We start from the raw sequence: 27297 nt of genomic DNA on the forward strand, positions 1-27297 counted from the left end.
TCCCAATTCATTTTTGAAAATTCCTACACTCTAGAGTCCCAAAGCGCTGGTACAGAGACAACTTACAAAAATCTGTTCTGGTATCAAAAGGGAATTAGAAACATTAGAACTATATGTTACTGAATGTGGTTTAAGTAAAATAAAGCAGAGATATTACTCAAAGGGGAACAAAGTCAGGAAGCTCTTCCCAACTGAAAAGTAAATATGCACAAACTAAACTTCCACACTTGAACGACAAAAGCAGTACCAAACTTACGAATCCTATGCATATAGTTAACATGTATACCACTTTTTATGACAATATTTATTATTTATCCCATGATCCACAGTTTACACAACTGTTAATGATGGATATAGATGTATACTTAGACAAACTCACTCCAAACCACTGTGCAAACTTCAGACCTATTTCCAGGCTGAACTCTGATGCCAAATTATATGCTAAAGTAATTGCTAATAGCATGAAGCCCTTAGTTCCAGCACTAGCATCAGGAGGACAGGCAGGGTTTGTTCCAGATCACCAAGCTGGTGACAACACCAGACAATTCTTGGACCTGATATAAATTACCTGAGCTTATCAATGCTAAGAAAGCTTTTGATATTTATATTCTTTATTAAGAGATACATTTCTCCTTTTTTTTTCTTCACATAAATGGATAACAATACATCAAGGAAACAATAACACAATACAGGGAGTTGATTAACAGAGAATCTTTTAGATCGATACAATTTCTCAATAAAGATAGATATCTTATCTCTATATAACTGTTGTTCCGTCAAATCAGATCAATTGTAAATATAAATACTCACAGTAGACATAATCTATGACATGGACATACAATAAACAGTTATGGTCATATAAGGAAAAAATATTTAAAAAAAAACAATATAGTTGCTGGAAGATACGAAAGGGAAGTTGTCACTAAATCATTTAGCAGTCCTCTAACCTGGTGAGCCATAAGTTATAGGTATCTTGTTGACGTCTATTTAAACCAGATTCCATTTTCAATTGAAATTTAATTTGTTCCTTAAAGGGGCACTATAGTCACCTGAACAACTTTAGCTTAATAAAGCAGTTTTGGTGTATATAACATGCCCCTGCAGCCTCACTGCTCAATCCTCTGCCATTTAGGAGTTAAATCCCTTTGTTTATGAACCCTAGTCACACCTCCCTGCATGTGACTTGCACAGCCTTCCATAAACACTTCCTGTAAAGAGAGCCCTATTTAGGCTTTCTTTATTGCAAGTTCTGTTTAATTAAGATTTTCTTATCCCCTGCTATGTTAATAGCTTGCTAGACCCTGCAAGAGCCTCCTGTATGTGATTAAAGTTCAATTTAGAGATCAAGATACAATTATTTATGGTAAATTACATCTGTTTGAAAGTGAAACCAGTTGTTTTTTTTTCATGCAGGCTCTGTCAATCATAGCCAGGGGAGGTGTGGCTAGGGCTACATAAACAGAAACAAAGTGATTTAACTCCTAAATGACAGTGAATTGAGCAGTGAGATTGCAGGGGAATGATCTATACACTAAAACTGCTTTATTTAGCTAAAGTAATTTAGGTGACTATAGTGTTCTTTAACTACTTGCCAAGTTGACCCCAAAGGCAATTTCCAGTACCTAGCAATAAACATTTGTGCAGCTAGGAGTGTATGTAATATCACTGGAAGTGATTTACTGCCAACTTGGCGGATATCTAGCTGTAGAATGCATAATTGTGGTGCGAGAATTAAATCAATCATGGTTAACGCTTTTATCTTAAGAAGAATCATTTTCCAAAAAGTTTGTATGGGGCCACAGTCCCACCATACATGTAGATAATTCCTGCAGTCCAGATTGCATCTCCAGCATTTGGAGTCGTAAGAATTAGCAAATTTACTGATTTTACTAGGTACCATGTACCACCTATTTGCAATTTTATACTCAATTTTATATTGAGACAGTGTATGTATTTATAAACTAAATTTAGAGCCTCTCTCTGTTGTTTACATGTGATCTGGATATCGAGATCTCTCTGCCAAGAGTTTATTATAGCTTCCAAAGGTTTATCTGGGTCTTTTTGCAAAAGTCTTATTCCCATAGCTAATAATTTGTTTGGGGAATCTTTCTTAAGTATATTTTCTATACAATTTATTTGGTTAGATCTTTCTATAACAATATGCTGTTGACAAAAGCCTAGTTGAAAATCTCTTTATTGTCGATATTATATCTCTGTTTTAGAGTTTGGAAATCCATCCCGGAGTTATTATCCACTAAGTCTTGAATTCTGCATATCCCCTTTCCTATCAATCTTTGTAGGTAAATATTAAACATATAGTATGATAAATTCCCTAGAGGTAGAAAGGGAATCAACTTGTTGTGAATACCTGTCAAGTTTTTAGTTTTTTCCCAGTCTTTTAGAATGCTATTCAAAACAGTACTATGTGATATGACCTTGTGTGGATAATCATTTTTTGACTTGATAGGCCAAAAAAGCAAAGTCAAGTCCAGAAGTGGACCCTCGGTGGGAGTTAGATCTTGTTCTAATTTGTACCAGATCTCATTCTTAACTTCCACTAATTGGGTAATAGCTGCATGTGTAAAACTCTTTTTGATAGTCTCTTAAAATAGGAACCCCTAACCCTCCCAGGTTCACTTTTAGAGATAAACGATTCAAGCTTATTCTTGGTGGTTTATCCAACCAGATAAATGTATTTATAAAAGATTGGGCTAATGTCAACCAACTATGTGGGCACAGAAGAGGGACCATTTTAAATAAAATGTAAAACCATTTTGGAATAATATAGGACCTGATTACATAAATACGGCCCCACCATGAAATTTCTAATTTTTTCCATTCTTTTAATTTTTTTGCTGTAGATTTGAGAAGTGGTAGAAAATTTAATTCCATAATTCTATTCACATCATTTGAGATTTCAATCCCTAGGTAATTAAATGATAAATCTGCCCAACCAAATTCAAAACTATTTTTAAGACTATCTATGAGAACCTGAGAAATATTTGCTGCTAAGGCAATTGATTTATTAACATTTAGTTTATACCCTGAGTATAATGAATATTCATCTAAACAATTTAGTAAAGCAATCGAAGAATTCAGGGGGTCTGCTAAGGTCAATACAACGTCATCCGCATACATTGTTAATTTAATACAATCATTTTGGACATTGAGGCCTTTTATTGCCTCATTTTTCTTTATTGCAGCTGCAAGGGGTTCAATTACCATTAGATAAAGGAGTGGTGACAGGGGACAACCCTGTCTTGTCCCGTTTCTCAATAAAAAAAAAATCTGGACTAAAACCGGCACCCAAAACCTTTGCTGAAGGGGTAGAATAAGAAAGATTTTGATTGCCTTTATTGCCCCTATATGGCAGCTACCCTCAGGAGGTTGCATTCCCCTGACAATTTCTGCAGGGAGTTTCAGCTTTATATACTAGCCCTACTGCTACAGTCATGAACACGGTTTCCTGGCCTGTCGATTTCTAAGAATGAACGTAACTAGACATGGTTGCCCCCTTTCCCTTTTGATCTTTATTCTGGTGATGGAACCATTAGGGCATCATATTGAAAAAGACCCTACGATCTAGGGCCTCAACACCCCAATTGGTGAACAAAAGTTGTCACTTTTCAAAGATAATATATTGCTCTTTGTTGAGTAATCCCCAACATTCCATACTGAGCTTTTTAATAACCCTTCAAAATAATGGCTAAATATCTTACTACAAAAATAATGGCTCAAAGTCACAGGCCATATCAATTGGCTTTACACAGGAAAGTAAACTGTTCTTGAAGCAAGCCTTCCCTTTTGATTGCAGGGAAAAATCCCTCAACTGTCTGGGTATTCAACTTATGGTAGTGCCTCATCAATTCAGTCAAAATGATGGTCCCATCATGTTATTTTTATTCCGTAATTTGACAGTGGACCCAGGAGCATTTTTGCTAATTTTCAAAGCTTTTCTTGTAGTCACTTACAGATGTGATTTTAAGTAGCCTTGTATTATTTAAAACCATATGTGTGTGTGTTTGTGAGAGCTGTTCCCTGAATTTGTATTTTGTATATATTTTGTTCTTTACAGTAGTACCACTGCTAAGAATTGTATGTTTTGGCTGTGCCCCCTGTGACGGAGCTCCTGTACTCTGACTGAGTACATTCACCAGGTCAGCATCTTCTCTGGAGTGCTTCAGACCCATTAGCCAAAGCTTGACTGGAGTCTCTGAAGATTTCTTCCACCCGACCAGGCTGCAGTGAATGTAGCTCTGGAGACCCTCTCTACTGTAGAGCAGTAATTATAGCTTAATTATAGACTTTCCTCAATACATTAGATGAGCCGGAATGTAGGAGGTAAGATGATCTTTATTGTACAGATCATAGCTATTTATACAGAACAGTGTTGATTCTTTCTGCAGGGGTTCCTTTATACAATACAGTACAATTGTCCCTCCCCGGCCCCACTCTATCTGGTGACTTACATTGTCCCCAGCTAACACAATCAGCTCCCCACTGTGCCCTCACAGTCTTGGAGGCACAGCACAAAAAAGAAAGCGCCCTGATCAGACAATCCACGCCCAAGTTAAAGCTTGTTAAAGTATTACCTAGTCAGGTGAGAAGTTCAACGAATGAGGCAGCTTATTCCTGGTTTCACAAAATGAGGAGCACTCTCAAGCCCCAGGTGTGTGAGAGGGGTGAAGTGTGTGTGTGTGTGTGTGTGTGTGAGGTGCAGTGTGTGTGTGTGTGTGCGGCTTGCAGTGTGTGGCGTGCAGTGTGTGTGTCTGTGTGAGTGAGGGGTGCAGAGTGTGTGTGCTAGTGTGTGTGTGTGTGTGAGAGGGGTGCAGAGAGTGTGTGTGTGAAGGGTGAAGTATGTGTGTGAGGAGTGCAGTGTGTTTGTGTGAGGGATGCAGTGTGTGCATGTGAGGGGTGCAGTGTGTGTGTGTATGTGTGTGAGGGATGCTTTGTGTGTGTGAGGGGTGCTGTGTGTGTGTGAGGGGGTGCAGTATGTATGTGAGGTGGTATAGTGTGTGTGAGGGGTGCAGTTTGTGTGAGGGGTCCATAGTACGTGTGAGGGGGTGCAGTGTGTTTGTGTGAGGGGTTCTGTGTGTGGGGGGGTGCAGTGTGTTTGTGTGAGGGGTTCTGTGTGTGTGTGTGTGTGCGTGTGAGTGGTGCTGTGTGTGTGTGTGTATGTGTGTGTATGTGTGTGTGTGTGAGGGATGCTGTGTGTGTGAGAGCGGTGCTGTGTGTGTGAGAGCGGTGCTGTGTGTATGTGTGAGCGGTGCTGTTTGTGTGTGTTTGTGTGAGGGGTTCAGTGTGTGTGGGGTGCAGTGTGTTTGTGTGAGGGGTTGTGTGTGTGTGTGTGTGTGTGTGAAGGGTGCTGTGTGTGGTGCAGTGTGTTTGTGTGAGGGCTTCTGTGTGCGAGAGGGGTGGTGTGTGTGTGTGTGTGAGGTGCTGTGTGTGTGTTTGATGGGTGCAGTGTGTGTGTGTGTGTGTGTGTGAGGGGGTGCAGTGTGTTTGTGTGATGGGGTGTAGTGTGTGTGAGGGGGGTGTAGTGTGTGTCAGGGGTCTATTTTGTGGTGGGAGGATCAGGGATAAAATCTATATTTTTTTTACTTAAAAGGAGGGGAAAAAACTTTATGCACTCCCCCCTCCTTACCTCTGGCCTGGAAGGAGGGGACATATCACTGATATCACAGACCAAATGATTTTGTGGGCCGTATCCGACGTTTCCCAGCCCTTCTGTAGAGGAAAATAATCTTAATAATTATAATTTATGAAAATAAACACAAACATGATAGATTATTCAAATACACAAAAATAAGCCCTGCGATCAGACTCCCACTACTCCTGGGCGGCAGCAATGACTATAGTGCACATCAGCCTCAATACATTCAATAAAAACCAAAGGAAAAAAGTTACTTTACGCACTATTCCAAATTCCTGTGCATATTTATATAAATGGAGGTTTTTAGTTCCACTCCAATGGCCATAAGATAGATGTAAGCCTATCTGCCTCGTCAAGGCTCTGTCTCATTAGAGATTTTCTTTTGCCTTAAACTGAAACAAGCAAGGTGAATTGTTAGTGTAGGACTCACCGTTTGCCTTGAAGTGGTTTTTATTGTATGTATTGGGGCTGATGTGTACTATGGTCATTGCTGCCAACCAAGAGTAGGCACAGAGATTTGGAATAGTAACTTTTTTTTTTATGATAGATTATTCTCTTAACTCCAAATTTGCACTATTTCTTAGCAATTTGTTTGACTACATACATCTGGGGTGCCAGTGCTTATAGTGGTTATGGTGCTTGGAGTGTTCCTTAATGTGGTTATTTTGGTGCATAGCTGCTGCCCCATTTAGCCACCCTTATAGTGGCTGGTATAGGGGAGGAACTACTGCCAGTGCAGCAACACCCTGGCCCGCAAGCTACAAGGGGGACATTGGATGGCTCATGTTATAAGTGCCACGTGGTGAGTATTGGTAATCAAGATTCTATTTCATAGCACGGCCACTTCCTCTCAGCTTACTGAGAGAGCCACGCAAGGAGGGAGAGATGTGGCACAGATAAAAAGGGGGAGAGGAAGGGAAGACCATGCTTCAGGTTCCGGCACGATACTTCCATCAGCCTCAGTCTGCAGGAGGATCCCACTGGAATTCAACAAAGCAACTGTCCTGTACCCAAAAAGTATGAAAATAGTAGAGTGGTTTAAAATTAGCATATTATGACTTATCTGTTTACGTATATGTCAGCGTGTGTTTATGTGTCAGTAGGTATATGTCCGTATATGTTTGTGTATACGCGTGTATCTGTGAATGTGTTTCTGTGGGTATCTGTGTTTGTCAGCGTGTATGTCAATGTGCATGTGCATCTGTGTCAGTATGTATGTCAGTGTATGTACATATATGCGTACCCATTGTACAGCGCTACGGAATGTGATGGCGCTATACAAATAATAAAATAATAATAATAATAATACATGCCAGCATTCAAATGGCAACTCTACAAACACACCCCTGCAATCAAACACAAACACTATATACAAAAACACACACAAGTACACCACTGCTTTTAAACTACTCCTGGGATATATGCTTTGTCCTACCGTACTAATTGTCAGGGCCGGCCTTAGGGGTGTGCGAGCTGTGTGGCCGCACAGGGCGCCATGGAGCAGGGGGCGCCCTGTGGCCGACACAGCTCGCACATGGCCGGGTGACAGGGGAGCAAAAAAATGTATTTAAAAAAAATCAAGGCAGCGGGGGCGGGGCTTACTGAGCGACGGGGGCGGGGCTTATCACGATTTGGGGCGGGGCTTATACCTACCCGAAGTCCCTGGTAACTGCTGCACAGCAAGAGGGAAGCAGGAAGGAGTCCCTGCTTCTCCAGCATCTAACTGCTTCCACTCTCCCTTCAGCCATAATGTAAAGAGGTAAGTCTGTGTGTGTGTGTGTGTCTGCCTGCCTGTGTGTCTTTGTGTCTGCCTGCTTGTGTGTGTGTGTGTGACTGTGTGTGACTGCCTGTGTGTGTGTGTGTGTGTGTGTGAGACTGTCTGTCTTTGTGTGTGACTGTCTGACTGCCTGCTTGTGTGTGACTGCCTGTGTGTGTGTGACTGTTTGCCTGTGTGTGTGTGTGTGACTGTGCCTATGTGTGTGTGACTGCCTGCCTGTCTGTGTCTGCCTGTGTGTGTGTGACTGCCTGCCTGTGTGTGTGTGTGTGTGTGACTGCCTGTGAGTGTGTGAGACTGTCTGTCTGTGTGACTGTCTGACTGCCTGCTTGTGTGTGACTGCCTGTGTGTGATTGTTTGCCTGTTTGTGTGTGTGACTGTTTGCCTGTGTGTGTGTCTGTGTGTGTGTGACTGTCTGCCTGTGTGTGTCTGTCTGCTTGTGTGTGTGTGTGTGTGTGTGTGTGTGTGTGTGAGACTGTGTGTGTGACTGCCTGTGTGTGTGTGAGACTGTCTGTCTTTGTGTGTGACTGTCTGACTGCCTGCTTGTGTGTGACTGCCTGTGTGTGTGTGTGTGTGACTGTTTGCATGTGTGTGTGTGTGTGACTGTGCCTATGTGTGTGTGACTGCCTGCCTGTCTGTGTCTGCCTGTGTGTGTGTGACTGCCTGCCTGTGTGTGTGTGTGTGTGTGTGTGTGAGACTGTCTGTCTGTGTGACTGTCTGACTGCCTGCTTGTGTGTGACTGCCTGTGTGTGACTGTTTGCCTGTTTGTGTGTGTGACTGTTTGCCTGTGTGTGTGTCTGTGTGTGTGTGACTGTCTGCCTGTGTGTGTCTGTCTGCTTGTGTGTGTGTGTGTGTGTGTGACTGCCTGTGTGTGTGTGAGAGACTGTCAGTCTGTGTGTGTGAGACTGTCTGACTGCCTGCTTGTGTGTGACTGCCTGTGTGTGTGTGACTGTTTGCCTGTGTGTGTGTGTGTCTGTGTGTGTCTGACTGTGCCTTTGTGTGTGTGGCTGCCTGACTGTGTGTGTCTGCCTGTGTGTGTGTGACTGCCTGCCTGTGTGTGTGTGTGTGTGTGACTGCCTGTGAGTGTGTGAGACTGTCTGTGTGACTGTCTGACTGCCTGCTTGTGTGTGACTGTTTGCCTGTGTGTGTGTGTGTGTGTGTGTGTGTGTGACTGTTTGCATGTGTGTGTGTGTGTGTGTGTGACTGTCTGCCTGTGTGTGTCTGCCTGTGTGTGACTGTCTGCCTTCCTGTGTGTGTCTGCCTGCCTGTGTGTGTGTGTGTGTGTGTGTGACTGTCTGTCTGACTGCCTGTGTGTGACTGTTTGCCTGTGTGTGTGTGTGTGTGTGTGAGACTGTGTGTGTGTGTGTGTGACGGTCTGCCTACCTGTGTCACTGTCTGTGTGTGTGTGTGACTGTCTGTCTGCCTGTGTGTGACGGTTTGCCTGTGTGTGTGTGTGTGTGACTGTCTGTATGTGGCTGTCTGCCTGTGTGTGACTCCAATTGTGTATGTCGCTGTAGCTGTGCCATTGTGTGTGCCTGTATGTGTGCCTATCAGCGTGAGTGTCTGCATGCCTGTAACCGTGTGTGTATGACCGTGTGCTTGTAAAGGAGTATGTATGACTGTTTGTGACTGTGCGTGTGACTGTGTGCCTGTAACTGTGTGTGTGACTGTGTGCCTGTAACTGTTCGTGATTGTGTGCCTGTAACTGTGTTTGGCTCTGTGACTGTCTGCCTGTAACTGAGCATGTGTGACTGTCTGCCTGTAACTGTGTGTGTGACTGTCTGCCTGTAACTGAGCGTGTCTGACTGTCTGCTTGTAACTGTTTGTTTGACTGTCTGCCTTTGCCTGTGTGTGTGACTGTATATATAAGGCAACTTGTTGGGGGGGGGGGGGGGCGCCGTGAAGACTTTTCGCACAGGGCGCCTAATGGCCTAAGGCCAGCCCTGCTAATTGTACTCAGAAATTAAAGAGAACGTCCACCAATGGATTTATATCATACAAACAGTGTAACATATAATGATATTCAAAATACATACACAATTCTAAGTAATATCCTATACTCAAGGGTAGAAGGCTTCAGGTAATGTAATTCGCACCCATGGATGGACCTTTAACGATCGTGTAAACATGCAGTGCAGGCAAATCCAAATGTTATTAAAGGACACGAAGGCTCCTATTATGCTTATTCTCTTTCTTTTATTCCTCAGCAGCAAAAGAGAGAAATACTGTAAATATTCCACAAAATTTAAATAATAACATCATTTACCCCAAAGGGTTAAGCATATATAACACATTAACCAATGAGAGTGTCCCTATCCTAATAATGTCCCATGTGACATGTCTCTTTCTTTTGCTGCTGCCTCCTCAGCTAAGTACAATTTTACATCTCTCTACATATTTGGAAAATTATCTATTTATCTCTGTTTAGTTTGGTACATTTGCCTTAATTTAACCTTGTTGCATTACCTATGCCTTATTTGTCCTTTTTTCTGTGGTAAATTATTAGTTTTTTATCACTGTTTTATTGCTGTGTTTGTTGCTCCCTTTTCCCTCCCCTCTCTCAGTCACCTGGTCAGTTTGATTATCTTCCGACCAGGCTTTTCTACCATCCTGCTTTGATGGGACCTCAGTCTGGGGCTCCCGCCTCGCACCGGGCAGTGGTGTATCTTGGTTTTGTGCTGCCCTAGGCAGGACAAAACTCAGACACCCCCCCCGCGCGCGTGCGCCACCCCCACCCAACCCTTCCCCCCTGCCCCGCTTTCTAAATACACACACATTCACTGACAGATACGCATACACTAGCTAACAGACACACACAGTCGGACACACACAGTCGGACACACACACACACTAACAAACACACACAGTCGGACACACTCACACACTAACAGACACACACAGTGAGACACACACACTAACAAACACACACAGTCGGACACACACACTAACAAACACACACAGTCGGACACACACACACTAACAAACACACACAGTCAGACACACACACTAACAAACACACACAGTCGGACACACACACTAACAGACACACACAGTGAGACACACACACTAACAAACACACACAGTCGGACACACACACTAACAAACACACACAGTCGGACACACACACACTAACAAACACACACAGTCAGACACACACACTAACAAACACACACAGTCGGACACACGCACACTAACAGACACACACAGTGAGACACACACACTAACAAACACACTAACAAACACACACAGTCGGACACACACTAACAAACACACACAGTCGGACACACACACACACACACTAACAGACACACACAGTGAGACACACACACTAACAAACACACAGTCGGACACACACACACTAACAGACACACACTGTCGGACACACAGTCAGACACACACACTAACAGACACACACACACTAACACACACAGTCACAGACACACACTAACAGACACACACTAACAGACACACACACACACACACACTATCAGACACACACAGTCAGACACACACACACACTCACATTAACACATTTTTTTTTTTATTATTTACTCCCCCCCCCTCCCTACCTTTGGGAATGCTGGGGGTGGGGGGGTTCTCCCATTCCCTGGTGGTCCAGTGGCTGCAGGACGGCACTGGCGGGCAGGCTGGGCGGCCGGCGAGGGAGCTCTTCCCCTGAGCTCTCTGCTCAGCTCCCTTGCGCGCCGCCCGCAGAGTGAGGCTGGGAGGCGGAGCCGGAATATGACGTCATATTCCGGCTCCCAGTCTCACTCTGCGGGCGGCGCGAGAGGGAGCTGAGCAGAGAGCTCAGGGGAAGAGCTCCCTCGCCGGCCGCCCAGCAACCAGCAACCAGCCCAGCATGTCTGTTAGCCGCAAGGCTAACAAGACATTTGCCTTGGGCATTTGGGGGCGGCGTTTTTTGCCGCCCCCTGGAAAATGCCGCCCAAGGCAAATGCCTTGTTTGCCTCGCGGCTAATACGCCCCTGGCACCGGGTACCATTTCCCGCGGTCCCGGCGGTTCTCGGCATTAGCCGCGGCTAAGTGCCGCTCGCGTATGCGCACATAGCGAGTGCACATCGCGGCGGCCATGTTTTGATTGGTGATTTTGCCGTGATTTTTCCTAACGCGGCCAATACGCTCACCTGGGGGCGGGAACGTGTCTGTGTTACTAGCCTGCTCTACTGCTCTAACTGTGCCTAGTTTGTTACTCAGCTTTGCATATTGTTTTACTTGTGCCTCTTAAAGCTGTATTGCTTAAATAGCTGGTGCCTCTTAAAGCTGTATTGCTTAAATAGCTGGTGCCTCTTAAAGCTGTATTGCTTAAATAGCTGGTGCCTCTTAAAGCTGTATTGCTTAAAAAGCTGGTGCCTCTTAAAGCTGTATTACTTAAAGGACCACTCTATGCACCCAGACCACTTCAGCTTAATGAAGTGGTCTGGGTGCCAGGTCCAGCTAGGGTTAACCCATTTTTTTATAAAAATAGCGGTTTCAGAGAAACTGCTATGTTTATAAATGGGTTAATCCAGCCCTCAAATCCTCTAGTGGCTGTCTCACTGACAGCCGCTAGAGGCGCTTGCGTGATTCTCACTGTGAAAATCACAGTGAGAGCACGCAAGCGTCCATAGGAAAGCATTGATAATGCTTTCCTATGAGACCGGCTGAATGCGCGCGCAGCTCTTGCCGCGCGTGCGCATTCAGCCGAGTAGGAGGAGAGGAGGAGGATCGGAGGAGAAGAGCTCCCCGCCCAGCCCTAGAGAAATGTAAGTTTTATCCCCTTTCCTCTCCCCAGAGCCCGGCGGGAGGGGGTCCCTGAGGGTGGGGGCACCCTCAGGGCACTATAGCGCCAGGAAAACGAGTATGTTTTCCTGGCACTATAGTGGTCCTTTAAATAGCTGGTGCCTCTTCAGCTGTTGGCTTATTTAGCTAGCTGCTAAACTGTCACACTCCTACTCCACAGATAGTAGTGCCCAGTTAAGGCTAAAAATATTTATCTGTTGGTCATTTAATCCTTTCCTCCTGGCCACGCAATTATTGAAGGGCCACAGGAGCAAATGGACTCTGAAGAGTTGCATTCCCTCCTGGACGTGGCTATGACGAAGTCCGTGACACAGGCCATATTTACCGCTATGTGGGCCATGTCAGACAATATCTCACTGTCAATTACCAAGGCACTAAAATCCTCCACTTCTAACCCCCCAGAGGATAATCCGGTAGCCCCTAGTGGGCGTAAGGCCGTCAAAAAGTCCAACCACCTGGACAAAAATGCCTCCAAAACAATACAGACGGACAGGGTACGTCCTGTCACAGATCATGTGGTTGAACCACAACAAGTAGCCCCCCACCGGGCAAAATCAGTGAGGAATTGGAAAAGGGCTAGAGCCCTTTTTGAATCCTCCGAATCTGAGTCGGAGCAAGAGTAGGCACAGAGCGAGTCCGATGAGGAGGACTCTTATGACCCCAGTTTTTTATCTCCATGAGCACAGCTCCATGACAGGAGCGGGAGCAGACTCCAAAGATGGAGTAGACGACTCCGCCCTGGTTGATCCGCAAGGCGAACCACCTTTTGACCCCGACACCTTGCAACACCTGAGATCCTCGGAGTGGTATCCCCTAGAGCAGGTTGAAAAATATATCGCTGCTCGTATTAGAAAACCACTCGACAAGGTGGCACGGAGCAAACTCCGGGCGGAAAGCCCACGCCCCACTATTCCGGATATGGCATGCGCCACCCCGGACGTAGACCCCAAAATTGCCCAATTCTTGGGGAAATCAGGCTGGAAAGCCAAGAAGGACAAGGTCCTGGATATCCTAGGGCCAATTGCAAAAATGTTCGACATGGTCGAAGGCGCAATAACAGGTGGTACCTCGGTGGATTTAGAGGCACTCAGGGGGTGGATCCAGTGAGCCGTATGCCTGCTGGGCAACGCCAATATGGCGGTAGCCACAGAACGGCGCATGGCAATCTAGATAAAAATAGAACCTAAGCTAGTGAACCTAGAAATTTCAGAGCCTGGACCCCAGGCAAAAGCCCTCCTATTTGGAGATACTTTTGTTAAATAGCTAGGCACATATGTAGGCACCTTTACGGCACTTGATAAAGCTCAGGCCAACATGAAACCAGTGTTCCACCAGAGAGTTTTTGGTGGGGCCGGCAGATATTGGGGCCGTCAGCCCGGCCGAGCACCCCGGGGTTCAACCGGGGCTACTGAGGCCCCATACAGTCCAGGCTTACAACACCTGAACCCAGAACTACCACACCGTTCTTCCCAGTCCGGGGCAGACCATGGCAGTCTCGGGGACCCAGAGGTTCTTCCTATGGCCGACAACCTTATGGTAAGTTCTATACCTCGACATCTGGCTTTACTAACTATGGTAGGGGGCAGACTGTGTCATTTTGTCACTGCATGGGGCAAGCTAAATGAAGATGCATGGATCCTTCACACTGTTCAGGGATACTCTATAGATTTTGTACACTACCCTGTTCAAATACAACCCCCCAACCGCATGGTGTTTCCCCCTCACGACCAATACCTAATATCTCAAGAAGTACAAGCCTTAGCCTTCGAGGGCGCTATTGCAGAAGTCCTCCCTCTCACACCGGGTTTCTTAAGCAATCTCTTCCTGGTTCCCAAAAAGGGCAGAGGTGTCCGTCCAGTCATCAACCTACGACCCCTAAACATGTTTGTCACATACCACCACTTCAAGATGGAAGGCATCCACTCTCTAAGAGATCTCCTGCTTACCGGGGACTGGATGGTCAAGCTCGACTTGAAGGATGCGTACCTCATGGTTCCGATGGCTGAAGAGTGCCAAAACGTCCTACAATTCCAATGGGAAGAGACCTTATGGCGATTCAAATGCCTACCGTTTGGCCTATCGTCGGCACCATGGTGCTTCACGAAGCTCATGAAACCAGTGGTCGCCCTCCTACGCAGCAGAGGAGTTCGACTCAAAATATACCTGGACAATATCCTCATAATGGCGCAAGACCCTCATCTGCTCCACGAACATTTCTGTCACGATTCGGGTAACCAAACACGCTAACACACACACAGAAAAGGCGCTGTACCGGACCTTAGAGTGGCCGGGTTAAGCACACAAAGAATAGTCAGGTGACAAGCCGAGTAAGGGGAACCAGAAGACAGAATAACGAAAAACAAGCCGAGGTCAAAGGGTAGGGGAAAGTCACAAAGTCACATAAACAAGCCAGAGAGTACGTAACCAGAATCACAAGTTTAAGTAGCAATACTAGCAAGCAAAGACCACAACAGGGCACTGAGAGACAGGAAAGGTAAGTATATAAATCCTGTGTTTAATTCTGATTGGATAACTTCCAATCAGAATTAACAATCACACGTGGGAGATATCTATACCTCCCACTGTGATTGTAGTGCTGTGACTTTAACGCCGGGTCACGTGGCTGACCCCGGCGTTTACATGAATGCGCAGTCTCCCAGCGTGCAGCGTTATACATGCTGCTGCTGGGAGACGAAAAGGAGGATGCGAGCGCGGTACGGGGCTGTGAGGACGCCGCTCGCCAACAGGTACGGGAAGGGGAGACCATGGGCGGCGAAGAACTGAGGGTGAGTGCTGCAAGCGGATTGCAATTTCTCGTGGATGAGGACTCTACTAGAAAACCTGGGGTTTCTAATCAACTGTGAGAAGTCGGTCACCAAGCCCTCTCAGTCAAAAGAATTCCTGGGATTCACTATAGATGCTGTGAACGGAGCACTCCTACTCCCGACAGCCAAAGTCAAATCCATCAAAAAGGAAATCAGGCGGACTTTAGCATGTCCCATTCTTACCTTGAGACAACTGGCCAGGATTGTCGGCCTCCTCTCAGCGTCAATCCAAGCCATATTCCCTGGGCCTCTGCACTACAGGGCACTCCAATGACTGAAAGCCAAATACCTTCGCTCAGGGCACTCATACTCAGACTCTGTTCCTCTCGACTGCACCGCCAAAGAGGAACTCAAGTGGTGGCTACAACACATGGAAGCATGGAACGGCCGAGCGATCTTCGGGAACCACCCCAGACATCATAGTGGAATACGATGCAAGCATGCTCGGCTGGGGAGCGCGCTGTGGAGCTATCTCCACCAGAGGAAAATGGTCCCTAGAGGAACAGAAACTACATATCAACTGCCTAGAACTGCTAGCAGGATCGTTTGCTCTACAGAGTCTTTTAAGTATATCGACCAACTGCTCCATTCTATTACGCATGGACAATATATCAACGGTCCAGTATATCACCTCGGGGGCACAAGGTCAACAATACTAACAGAACTGGTGAAAGATTTCTGGCAATTCTGTCTGGACCACAACATTTCGGTACAAGCAGAGTACATTCCGGGGATGTCCAACGTAGTGGCGGATTGGAACTCCAGACACCTACGAGATGCCAGCGACTGGCGGATGAACCCGGTCATCTTCAGCCACTTACAATCACTTTGGGGCCGACATCGATCTCTTCGCGTCACGTTTGAACACACATTTGCCAAAAAAAAGCTGGAGGCCGGATCCGGAAGCACTGGCGATGGACGCTTTCCTCCAACCATGGCCGAAAACCCGCCACTACGTTCTCCCTCCTTTCTCCCTCATCGCACAAACTCTACTGCATCTCAGACGTCACCAAACCCTCCTGATCCTCATAACCACCTTTTGGACGTCTCAACCCTGGTCCATAGATCTCCCGAGATTACTACCGGTGACAACCGACCTCATACGGGATTCCGACGGGAACTCACACCCCCTTTTACTTCAGGGACATCTCAAACTCTTGGCATGGCTCCTCTCAGGGGACCCTATTACATCACAAATGTTCCACAGGCAACTCTGGATCTCCTGGCAGGAGCTTGGGCCCCAGGAACAAGAAAGTCGTACCTACATGCCTGGAATGCATGGAATGGTTGGTGCATGGAACAACACATGGATCCCATATCTGCAAATGTGAGTCAGGTTCTGAGTTTCCTGACTTCACTTTACGACTATGGTCTGGCATATCATACAATTAACTTGTATAGATCAGCGATCTCGGCAGGCCATCAAGGCTGGAATGGACTCCAAGCAGGAAAGCACCCAGTGGTGTGTCGACTTCTACGTGGCATCAAGTTTGCACGCCCACCAAGACCTAAATATGCAGCCTTATGGGATGTTGGCCTAGTTCTTAGACTTTTCGAAAATTGGCCAAGAAATGAGGAACTCTCGGTCAAGCAACTCACTAAGTTGGTTACTCTATTGTGTCTAATCTCCTGTAAACGTGTCTCAGTCTTCTACCCAGCCCTTCCACATAACGTTAAGTTATGTCTGAAGGAATATGAGGCAAGGATTCGTGATTCCCGGTATCCAGATCTGTTTCTGGCACTCCGACAACATCACCATCCGGTTTCTACTATCACCATATCTCGCTGGGTTAAATGGATCATGGAGTCGGCGGGCATTGATACCTCCACGTATGGAGCACATTCTGTAAGGGGTGCTATGGCATCAAAAGCCGTTACTCTAGGTGGTAGGATAGAAGACCTCCTCCGTGCAGCTGATTGATCCAGAGAATCTACGTTCCGAAAATTGTATTTCCGACCAATTTCTCATTTTTCCACTTCAGTGATCACGCAGCTTTGAACTAGCATAATAGGAGCCTCCGTGTCCTTTAATAAAATTACAAGATTTTACTAATTTCATGACGTAAAGTCATGATTTTATAAAGGACACGAAGGCGAGTATTATCCCACCCAATCCAGGTAAGTTACGCCCTCCCTATGAATATACTGTCATGTAATGGGGCACGAGTTGTGTAATAATGTGATTTATTCTTTCACCTGATGACTAGTACTGAAATGACAAATTGTTTTTTGGTAGATAGGATCATAATATAATATGGAAATAAGATCCAAGAACGTATTTTACCATTTCATTTCTTTGGTTTACAGCCTCCTAATTGGGTTGTCATTCTGGTCCATGCCTGCCCATACAAGTTCAAGCAGAAGGTTGCCTGTTTCATCTGGAGCCCGTTGCTATAAGTTTCTGGAAATCACGGTTCTTCACTTTATCGACTACATCGTTTTTCTGTTTGAGGAAGTGTTCATCGACAACATCAAAAGAAAGAGGAGTGGCTTAAGGTCACATGGGACATTATTAGGATAGGGACACTCTCATTGGTTAATGTGTTATATATGGTTAACCCTTTGGGGTAAATTATGTTATTATTTAAATTTTGTTGAATATTAATATTAATTAATACAGTATTTCTCTCTTTTGCTGCTGAGGAATAAAAGAAAGAGAATAGCATAATACTCGCCTCCGTGTCCTTTATAAAATCATGACTTTACGTCATGAAATTAGTAAAATCTGGTAATTATTGAACAATGTAAGGATCCAGTATCTGAATACAATAAAACTTCAAACAGTTTGAAATACATATAATAAAACTAAATAGGAATAATGACTAACAAGATCTTTATATAGTGTTATAGGAATCGGACGGCTTTAATTAGTGTGAAGGAGACGCCAAATTTGTCAGCTTGAATTGGTATCTTGTGTTCTTTTTCTTTGTGATTCCATGATAGTAACAATTCACAATACAATACCATATATGAAAATAACAACGCTAAATAAAAAATATATGTTAATATAATTCAAACATCATAAAAACATGCACAGTATTTTCTATTTTAAAATGCTTTCCGTATTGCCATGACAACAAATCAACAGAGCATTAACATTACAGTTCAAAAATGACAAAAATATTACATTCTTCTGTACATTTATGGATAGATGGAATGTTAAATGATAATCTACACAACCAATATACTTGTATCTGAATCGACGTATTAGCGAATGGAATGTGTTGCGTGGTAACAAAACAACAAAGTGTAGTTTACATTACAACATAAAACTACGAATGGTGTAATCCAGTGCAAGCCTGGATATACACATACACTTCAAATGATATTTTATGCAACTAATTTACCTTGTGGTTACTTCTTATACAAGTAATCTGAACCCCACTTCTCAGTGTGTAAAAGCGTTGCTATGCCAACGTGATACAACGTAACATCTGACATCAGACATTGTAATGCAAATAAACCAAAACCTGCTTGAAAAGGTAGAGAGAACATCTTATCTACCATAGGAGATGCAATGATAGCTCAACACGTAAGGAGTGTTGTCATGGCAACAAAAAAAAAAAACACCCCAGATCAATTCGGAGTTGCCGTGCCAGCTTGTGTCTATACTGACAATAAACAAATGGACGGTATAGTATTGAACGTAATAATATATGTAAGTGTATCAGAAAATATGCAATAAGTAATAAGTAAATTACACAATCTGTTGATGCACTTAAATATATTATATTTTTTTTATAATGAAAAGACAAATGTTAAAATGACTACTTTGTGTTACTAAAGCAACATAAAAAATTGATATACATTTTTTTTTTTATCCAGCATGTTCAAGGCAATTACATTTGGAGGAATTACTGAGTATTTATACACGATAAAACCCAGTGTAAGGTGGAGCGCTATAAAATAAATAAACTTACCCCCCCTGGGGTTTTTCAGTATGGCCTAAGGGGGGAGAAAGGTACAATAGTGCAGACTATTAAGTGTAATTGGGTGAAAAAACCAAACAGTGGTTCACTCACATGGGGCTGAGCCTAAATAGGACAGGCTCAGATCTCTCGAGCGGACGTGTCCTTAAGGAGACACGAACCCTTCAGATGCTGATTTTCTAAGCTTTCTTTCTGTGGGGTATAATAAAAAACCGAGATCTGGTGCAGTATGTTTCAGGTACCAGTGTGTGCAGATAGATAAAATATAACTGCTCACCTTTCATAGAGCCTCAGACTTGGCTCTAAGTGTTTCAGCAAATGTGTCTATAAGGGGACACATACCCTTCTTTTGTTGGAGCGGGAACTGCAGAGTGTAGACTAAATCAGAAGCTCAGGTGGACATATAATAAGTAATAACAATATATTTATTGATAAAAAATACTTGTGTGTATAACACTATAAAAACAATAAAAAATATAAGTATATATAGAAATAATGTCCAAACTTCTGAGGTGGTCCGAGACGCGTTTCGCCTGGTCGGCTTTCTCAATCGGTGTCTTGTTCTCTTGGTTCCCTGTCTTCTTTTAAATGCTGTTTTCAAGTCCCATTGGTGGATGGTTTCGCGCCCTCCGGTTCCGGTTCAGCTGTGGTCTTGATTGCTTTACTTTCGTTCCGGTTTCGTCGACCGGAAATGACGTTGCGCTGGTTTTCGTCGACCGGAAGTGACGTATCGCTCATGTAAAGTCCCATTTCCTGATAAGTCCATTGTCGCCATTTTGATTACTGGCAGCGATCTAATAGGCAAGTGATACTCCCATAGGGATATAGTGCAGGAGAGATAAGGGCAAGATAGAAACTAGTTAAGTCCAGGTCTCACACTGGTTAAATATATCCAAGTGTTTCAAATGGTCTTAGAGATGAATTATATTCTTAGGCATACAGATGCATATATGTTTATACATATCCTTTAAATTGTGATATTTCTTCTGTATATATAAAGTGCATAAGGTGTTCTAAATTCTATATATTGCAACATTATTTCAAATAAAAACCGTAGTGGGTGAGCCATAAAAATAAAAAGTATATATAAAAATCTGACACCTTCATGCTTTTAGTGCAAATGGAAATTAAAAATACATATGTAGAAAGGAATCTCTACCATATGTAGAGGCAGTGATAAAAGTGCATAAAAAGCTTATAAGAAGTGGCAAAGTTCAAAGTCATTATTAAGACCATGAGGTGTCAGTGTGTTCAGATTAAAAATCCACCTCATTTCTAATTGCCCCAAACGTTTTATGAGGTCCTCCCCTCTCCAATTTGGTACCAGTTTATGTATACCCATAAATTTCATGTTATTTGGGTTTTTATCATGTCTTTCCAAGAAGTGTGCTGATAAACTGTGTTTTGCAAATCCATTTTTAATATTTCTAATGTGCTCTTGTATTCGTACGTTCAGATTGCGAATCGTACGTCCCACATAGAATAGGCCGCACGGGCATATAATAACATATATGACTTTTTTTGAGTAGCATGTAATTAGTTCTTTTATTTTAAAACTTTGTTTAGGGTTTTTGGGGTGATTAAAAGTCTGGATGTGTCTTTTTGTATTTTGTGTGTTCTTGCATGCACCGCAAGTGCCACATCCAAAAAAACCTTTTGATTTATTTAAAAAGTGATCATGCTCCTTAGTTCTTATATGGTTATGCACTAAAGTGCGATTTAAGCTAGGTACTCCTCTATATACTATAGTAGGTTTCTCGGGGAGGATAGAGTTTAGTGTATCATCGTTTTTTAAGATGGGCCAGTGTTTGTTCAGGATTCTCTTAAATTGTTTGCTTTTGCAATTGAAGTCGCAGACAAACACTGGTTCATTTTTAGCTTCCTTTTTCTCTTTATATCTGATTAGGGAGGATCTCTCTTCTACTTTAACTTTGTCATAAGCTGTATTCAGCAAATCTTCTTGATATCCCTTTTCTTTGAAATTCTCTAAAATGATCTGTGCCTGTTCATGGAATATTGTGTCCTCCGTGCAGTTACGTCTTATTCTAAGTAACTGAGCTTTGGGGGCATTGACTAGCCACGGAGAGTAGTGGCAGCTGGTGTCCTTTATGTAGCTGTTGACGTCTACGGTCTTGAAGAAAGTCTTAGTCTTAATTGTTTGGTTCTCTACATAGATGCTAAGGTCTAAAAAGTTTACACATGATTTGCTGTAGTTTGAGGTTAGTTTTATTCCCCACTCGTTGGAGTTAAGGTGTGTGAGGAAGATTTGTTAGTTTTATTCCCCACTCGTTGGAGTTAAGGTGTGTGAGGAAGATTAAGCCGACTGTCCACTAACCATCTATTTATTTATTTTGCACTATGGCAGGATACAGAGTCATGAACCGGACCACCAGAACATATTTTGGGTGATCCAGAACTCAGGTACAACTGCCCCAAATTCACCCTAATTGCAGTTCGGCCAAAACATATCTCCAAATCTAATGTGCACTTGTGTGGATACATGTATGCATGATGTAGATGTTACATACAGTGAGGGAAAAAGTATTTGATCCCCTGCTGATTTTGAACGTTTGCCCACTGACAAAGAAATGATCAGTCTATAATTTAATGGTAGGTGTATTTTAACGGTGAGAGACAGAATAACAAAACAAAAAAATCCAGAAAAAACGCAGTATTTGATCCCTTCGACTTAGTACTTGGTGGCAAAACCCTTGTTGGCAATCACAGAGGTCAGATGTTTCTTGTAGTTGGCCACCAGGTTTCCACACATTTCAGGAGGGATTTTGTCCCACTCCTCTTTGCAGAACCTCTCCAAGTCATTAAGGTTTCAAGGCTGACGTTTGGCAACTCGAACCTTCAGCTCCCTCCACAGATTTTTTATGGGATTAAGGTCTGCAGATTGGCTAGGCCACTCCAGGACCTTAATGTGCTTCTTTTTGAGCCACTCCTTTGTTTTGGGTAATTGCCATGCTGGAATACCCATCCACGACTCATTTACAATGCCGTGGCTGAGGGAAGGAGGTTCTCACCGAAGATGTGATGGTACATGGCCCCATGCATTGTCCCTTTGATGCGGTGCAGTTGTCCTGTCCCCTTAGCAGAAAAACACCCCCAAAGCATAATGTTTCCACCTCCATGTTTGACGGTGGGGATGGTGTTCTTGGTGTCGTAGGCAGCATTTCTCCTCCTCCAAACACAGCGAGATGATTTGATGCCAAAGAGCTCGATTTTAGTCTCATCTGACCACAGCACTTTCACTCAGTTCTCCTCTGAATCATTCAGATGTTCATTGTAAAACTTCATACGGGTCTTTTTACCCTCACTGTATATGCATACAAATGTATCTGTATGTATCCATTAAAAATGTTGATGTATGTTTTACACAGGTATCTTTATCTTTTTCATATGGATATATTATTTAAAGTAAATTATGAAGTTTCCTGTGTGATGAGGGCGTCCATCTGTGAATTATTTCTCCTTAAAACCTTTGCAGTCCCTGTTGTTCTGCCACTTTGGTTGGCAAGTTGATGTTCTCCAGATTCCTCCAAAATGCTCAGAATACATTTTGCTGAATTAACTACTGCAAATCTAGAGTTCTGTAAAGAAGTGTGACTGTGTATAAAGTTACAAAATACAGATTAAGGAAAGGCACACACATAAAATAATTAGTTTTAAATACTACAAGGCTACCTAAATTCTTAGCAAACGAATATGGCGATTCAAGTACACCACATGGCCATATTGTGTGAAGCCCACCACTACGTCACAGTGCTGGGCCGTTTAAGCAGTAAGTATTGCAGTTAGCATGTTAATCTCCCGTGTTAAAATTAGTGTAGGACCCATCGATATTGGGGTATTGTAAGGTGGCACGATTTCAAATTTATATCATTAATAAACACTAGGGGGAGACATCTTCCCAGAAGAATGTATGCTTCACTATAACGTTTACTTAATTTTAGTATTACAGTTTCCTAAATATCAAGAATCAATGAAATGGAAAAAAGTTATTTACCTACATACTTGGAAAGTAGTAAACTAATCTAATTATAAACATACAAAATTTAGCCCTGCACTCAAACTCCCATTACTCCTGGGCAACAACAATGACTATAGTACATATAGCACATATAGTAAAAATTAATACTAACGGTCAGGACTTGGAAGATCTGACGATTACTAGAGGAGTGAAACAGGGTTGCCTACTCTCACCTATTCTTTTTAACAAGAATAGGCCCTCTTACCTGGTATGTTTCCTCTTCCACGGACATAAAGGAAATTCAAGCTGGTTTTGATCATCTTAAACTTATGGACTTTGCAGACGATCTATTACTTTGTCTCTCAGAACCCGTAATGTCTCTCCTAAATGCCATGACTCTTTTTGAATGATACGGTCCAATAACAGGTTTTTAAATAAATTAGTTCAAGTATAGAGCTTTAAAGTTGGGCCCAGACCATCCAACTTATCATGGACGACCTCAAATTTTAAATATCTGGAAGTGCTTATTTCCAAAAACGATGTCCACTTTATATTGCATTAACATGTCCCCAATTTTAGCTGTATTGAAGTATCTATTCCCCCGCTGCTCACACCTCCCTTTTTTTTATCTGGTAGAGCAACCCTTATAAAATCAGTCATAATACCTAAGCTTCTATATCCACTGCAGACCTTACCCATCCTTCACTCCTGCTCAGATAAGAAAAATCTGCTTTTCTCTAAATGCAACCAACATAAACGTCCGAGGATCACGTTACATAAATTATCTCAACTCAGATTATACTAGGTCTCAATATTATAAACCTGAAACTCTATACCTTGGATGCACACTGTCATCATGCCCTAGATTGGATAAGAGAATCTGGACAATTTACAATTTCTCCCAGAGCATGCATGAGAAAATCCCCTATTGGCATCCACTATCAAAGCGTGGAAGTTAGTAAGATAGATTCTAGGGCTTCGCTAGCAATACACCAGATTGAGGGATCACTATAGTGTCGAGAAAATAAATTTGTTTTCCTGACACTATGTCATCCTTGGGACCCCCCCACCCTCAGGGCCTCCCTCCCTTGGTGCTAAAAGGGTTAAAACCCCTTCAGCTACTTATTTTACTCCAGTGCCGGGCTCCCTTGGTGCTGGTGACCTCTCCTCCCCCGCCGGCGTAAGCTCCCGAGTGGAGCGGAATGCCGCGCGCATTCAAACAGCCCATAGGCCCATAGGAAAGCAGACTTAGTTCAGTGTAATAGTTGCTATGCATTTGTTTCACGTTCCACTTTTTGGAGGTTTGGTTGTTGTCTAATCTGTAGACAGTTCTCTATCTTGCGGCAGGAGATTGTATTTTTGAAGTCTGAGATTTTTAAATTATCTGGTAAACAAACTCAGGCTGGAACTGCTGTAAAGCCACTGCCACAGAGACATACTAGGAATGGCAGATGGATTACTGTAGGATCTGGTAGACTTAGAGTTGTGCAGAAAGGCACTGAGGCTAGTGGTGTTGTGCAGAGAGGCACTGAGGCTAGTGGTGTTGTGCAGAGAGGCACTGAGGCTAGTGGTGTTGTGCAGAGAGGCACTGAGGCTAGTGGTGTTGTGCAGAAAGGCACTGAGGCTAGTGGTGTTGTGCAGAGAGGCACTGAGGCTAGTGGTGTTGTGCAGAGAGGCACTGAGGCTAGTGGTGTTGTGCAGAGAGGCACTGAGGCTAGTGGTGTTGTGCAGAAAGGCACTGAGGCTAGTGGTGTTGTGCAGAAAGGCACTGAGGCTAGTGGTGTTGTGCAGAGGTGCACTGAGGCTAGTGGTGTTGTGCAGAGAGGCACTGAGGCTTGTGGTGTTGTGCAGAGAGTGTCAGGATCGGGACAGGGATCCAACACGCAGAGTACAAACAGGTAGTAGGTACGTATACCGGACCTTAGAATGGCCGGACTAACATAAGGAGTAAGCAAAGAATGGTCTAGAGACAAGCCGAGGTCGAGGGAACGAGAGAGCAGGTAAACGAGAGACAAGCCGGGTCAAAAGGGTAACAGAGGTAAGCAGAGTAGAATAAACAAGCCGGATCAGAACCAAAGAGTAAAACAGAGGTAAGAGCGCTGAGTGACTAGACTAGCTAGAACCACGACAGGGCAATGAACCAATACACAAAACCTCATTATATACCCTGGTTCCAGATAGATGATCACGCCCCCAACGAATCCTGATTCGAGCTCAGGACTGATTGACAGGTCGGAACGGCAAATCGTCATGACGTCGTCTACTAGAGCCGCGTCATAAAAGGAGGCGGATCAGAGGCGTCCGGCGTGTAAACGGCCGAAATGACCGCGAGGAACGAGTGAGTCAGTTCCTCTGAGAGGACGGAATTCTCAGTATCTCACCTCCTCTGAGGTAGAGACAACAGGTACCCTGACAGAGAGGCACTGAGGCTAGTGGTGTTGTGCAGAGAGGCACTGAGGCTAGTGGTGTTGTGCAGAGAGGCACTGAGGCTAGTGGTGTTGTGCAGAGAGGCACTGAGGCTAGTGGTGTTGTGCAGAGAGGCTTGAAGACTATGGTGAGGCCTAATAGAAAGCAGTTGTTGTTGGGGGATTCCATCATAAGAGGTTTGGAGATGGACAATGGTGGTCTTGTGAGGTGTCTTCCCGGAGCTACTGCTCGCAGAGACAGGAGACGTATCTGTAATATTGTTAAGCAAGCAAAGCAGGAAGGGGAATTGGATGTACTTGTCCATTTAGGGACAAATGACTTGGCTTGCAATGAGGTTTCAGAGGTTAAGGAAGTTTTTAGTGTTTTTGCCAATGATATACGGCAGCTGGCTTCCACACTGTCATTCTCTGAAGATCTGCCTGTGCATAACACTCAGAATGACAGGCGGATGCGTATTAGGGACTTTAACTTGTGGCTTGGTGAATGGTATCGGGAGCAAGGATTTGGCTTTATTTCTCATGGTAGCTCTCTTTGGAATGGAAATAAACTGTACAAAAAAGATGGTTTGCATCTTTCTCAAAAGGGAACAAATGTTCTCAGTGAGCAGTTCAGAGGTTTTGCTAGGATGTATTTAAACTAGAAGGGCTGGGGGGCAAAAGGGTGATAAAACATCAATCCAATTGTCCCCCAAGACAAGGACAGAAGGTGCCTGTAGCAAGTGTGTTAAAAAATGATAAGCTTAGAGTCATGTCTACAAATGCTCGCAGTTTAGGGAATAAGATCCATGAACTTGTGGCAATAATTGCAACTGATAGTGTAGATTTAGTCGCTGTTACTGAGACATGGTATAATGAGAAAAATGACTGGGACATAGCAATACCAGGGTCCTCTTTATATAGAAAAGACAGGTAAGGCAAGAAAGGGGGAGGGGTGGCCCTGTATATGAAGGATAGCATAAAATCTAGCCTAATAAAGGTTAGTGAGGCGAACACAGAGTCCGTTTGGGTTACGTTAGAATTTGGTAATCACACAGTAACTCGTGTAGGTGTGATTTATAGGCCCCCAGGACAAATTGAAGAGTTATATAATCTACTAGTTGAGGAAATAGCTAAAATGACAATGAAGGGGGAAGCTATCATCATGGGTGACTTTAATCTTCCTGATGTGAATTGGAAAACAAAAATAGCTACTTGTGCCAGGAGCACACATATTCTAAACTCCCTACTGGGATTGTCTCTAAAACAAGTCGTTGAGGAGCCAACTCGTAAAGAGGCTATACAAGATTTAGTGTTAACACATGGAGATTTGGTATCAGATATTACTGTAGGTGAAAGTTTAGGATCCACTGATCATCAGTCAGTGTGGGTTATTATAAGAACAGTGACTGAGTCACACCACACAAAAACAAAAGTTTTAGACTTTAGAAAAACAGACTTTTCTAAAATTAGAATATGTGTAAAGGAGTCATTATCAGACTGGAGCAATTTAAATGGAGTCCAAGAGAAATGGGATTATTTAAAAGTTGCACTATGGAAGGCAACAGAAAATTGCATTAGGCTTGTCAGTAAAAGTAAAAAATTCAAGAAACCACTGTGGTACTCCGCAGAGGTGGCCAAAATAGTAAAAAAACAAAAAGTTAGCATTTAGTAATTATAAAAAAAAACAGAGTGAGGAAGACAGAATTACCTATAAGATTAGGCAGAAAGAGGCTAAGCAAGTTATAAGAGCTTCCAAATCACACACAGAAGAGAAAATAGCACAGTCAGTAAAAAAGGGGGACAAAACTTTTTTTAGATACATAAATGAGAAAAGAAAAGTAAAACAAGGATTAGTTAGATTAAAAACAAAAGAAGGAAGGTTTGTAGATGAGGATAAAGGTCTAGCTGACTGCCTCAATGAATATTTTTGTTCGGTAT

The sequence above is a fragment of the Pelobates fuscus genome, chromosome 1, assembly GCF_036172605.1.
Source record: "Pelobates fuscus isolate aPelFus1 chromosome 1, aPelFus1.pri, whole genome shotgun sequence".
Lineage (NCBI taxonomy): Eukaryota > Metazoa > Chordata > Amphibia > Anura > Pelobatidae > Pelobates > Pelobates fuscus.